The sequence below is a fragment of the Callorhinus ursinus genome, unplaced genomic scaffold (genome assembly GCF_003265705.2).
Source record: "Callorhinus ursinus isolate GAN/ISIS: 27379988/994484 unplaced genomic scaffold, GSC_fseal_2.0 scaffold3, whole genome shotgun sequence".
Taxonomy (NCBI): Eukaryota; Metazoa; Chordata; class Mammalia; order Carnivora; family Otariidae; genus Callorhinus; species Callorhinus ursinus.
Window position 1 is genome coordinate 93,053,879 of NW_027397065.1, and position 2,303 is coordinate 93,056,181.

The 2,303-nt window shown below is 49.5% G+C and overlaps 1 long non-coding RNA gene across 1 annotated transcript; it reads left to right on the top strand.

Moving 5' to 3' along the window:
* Nucleotides 1-459: 459 nt before the first annotated feature.
* On the top strand, nucleotides 460-1,236 carry LOC141371549 (uncharacterized). Its single transcript, XR_012376593.1, has 2 exons — nucleotides 460-686; nucleotides 784-1,236. It is a non-coding gene; the product is annotated as an uncharacterized lncRNA (long non-coding RNA).
* Nucleotides 1,237-2,303: the final 1,067 nt, after the last annotated feature.

Here is a 2,303-nt window from a genome sequence, read left to right on the forward strand (position 1 = left end):
CTGGAAGGCAGCGGGGTCCTGTTGGAGCCGCCTCATGGCAAGGGTGTCCACCTTCCTCAGGACCCCCAGGGAAAAGGCTGAGTCGTCTCCTAGGGCTTATACACCGTTTTCTGTACTCATTCAACCTCCAAAAACCAGTTTCAGAACTCAATCCCTGTGAATATTTTTTCAAAGGTCCCTTTTCAGTCTCAAGAAGCAGGAAGCAATATGCTTTTAAAAACCAATTAAGCACACATTTTTGCTCATTAAATAAATATTTTTACTTTGGACCCTATTGATCTTTCAGACACACGGAACAAAAGGTTGAGTCCCCTGTTTGCAGCTCTGTAGCCCCTTTCCTCCCTGGAACTTTGAAGAACCTGTGAGGCTTCTACACCTTGCCCGTGGGTGGGGCCTGGCCCCGTCCCACAGAGCCACATCTGAATTCTCACCCATTTCTCGGTTGTTTGGAAATTGGCTTGTGATCTGCTAGCACATCCCTCTTCTTGGGACACCAGGGAGAGCTGTGAGCATGACGTGCCCTGCCGAGGAAAGTGCCCGACAGTGAAATGAGTGGACAGGAGCCCCAGGAAAGGTCTGCCCTGGAACCCTTCCTGGCAGCTCCTGCCTGTTCCAGCCAGCCCCAACTCACCTCGCTTCCCAACACCTCTCTCTATTCCATGGCTGCTGCTACCCCGGCAAGAGAGGTGAGCGAGGCCAAGACTTCCTTCTGTGGAAGAAGACTTAGTTCACCCATTCGACAGATGTTTGTTGAGTGCCTCCTTACTCCGGGTCCTGTTCTAGGTGCTGGGCATCAGGAATGCTGCAGTATGCTGCAAGGTGGACCTCGCTATGGAGACAAGAGAGGGGAACAGGATGGGAACATGGGTGCTGGGCACATTGCGGTTTTCAATATGCCCAGAATAGACCTGATCCAGAAGGCGGTGTTTGTGCAAAGACCTATCCACACCAGGGTTAGCTGTGCACACCAAGGCTCTGCAGGACAGGGTCCAAGCATAAGGAAGAGCTGGGTGAGGTCCTGATGCAGGTGCTCCGGGCTCAGCTGGGTGGCACCCGGGCCAGCCAGATGGGGCTGGTGCATGCAGTCCCTCCCTCACCAGCCTGGCCCCTGCTGACCAGCATCAGCAGCTCCTGAAACCAAAGTGCCAGATGAGAATTCATCCTTACCCTTTCTGCCTCTGACTTCTTAGCTGGAATTCTTCTGCTGACCTCCATTAAATCCACTTCCCCACTTAATCTTCTGGTGCATTTGGTCTTTCTTCATTTTTGTGTGGACCCACAGGATACCAAACCAATGGTAGGTTTTACACAAGAATGTATTTAATTTAGTTTTCTTAAATAAATGTCACATCAGTTATTTAAATAGTCAACTGGTAAGTTTAATACCCTTGCATAGAAATAACTGTAGGTATTAGAAGAGTAAATAAAGATTTGAGTCAAACCCCAATATGTAAGCAGACAGTTTTCAATGTTTAGTAGCTCTCAATTTAGTTGTTTGCACATTCAGAGGTTGATCTATTATCTTTGTTAATATTAATTGGACCCAACTGGTTCACTTTCTAATTCTTGAAGTAAAATTGGAACTGGTTCATGGGGTAATTTCTAACCTACACTGAAGGGTGTGTGTCATTAAATTCACTTAGCACATCAGAAGACCATGCTAGAAAACAGATGAAACCACAGTCTAATAATATTTCAAAAGGAGCCCAAAAGAAACAAAATGGTAGAAGCTATGAAAGAACAACACAATTTAGAATCAGAACAATGAGAAGGGAAGGCATGAAGAAGATGAATATTTGGGAAGTCAGATGACTGCACTCAGGAAAGAATTTAAAATATTCTTCACCTTTAGAGAAGCTGACACGGAAGAAGCACAAACAGGAGAAGTCACAGCAGATGCTTCCTTCGGAGACATGATTGAAAATGTGGGAAAGGAAGTGGTAGAACAGTGGGGCAAGCAGGACCTCGCACACACCCGACCCTGTGCACACCTGACCTCATGCACACCCAACCCAGTGCACAGCTGACCCCATGCACACCCAACCATGCACACACCCGTCCCTGGTGGAGCCGCCACACAGCGGAGCCAGCAGGACCTCAAGCACACCCAGCCTTGTGCACCCCCGACCCCATGCACACCTGGCCTTGTGCACACCCGACCTTGTGCACACCCAACCCCGTGCACACCCGACCTCCTGCACACCCAACCCATGCACACCCGGCCTTGTGCACACCCGACCTGTGCACACCGACCTCCTGCACACCTGACCCTGGCAGAGCTGCGGCAGCTCGACCAGCGAACC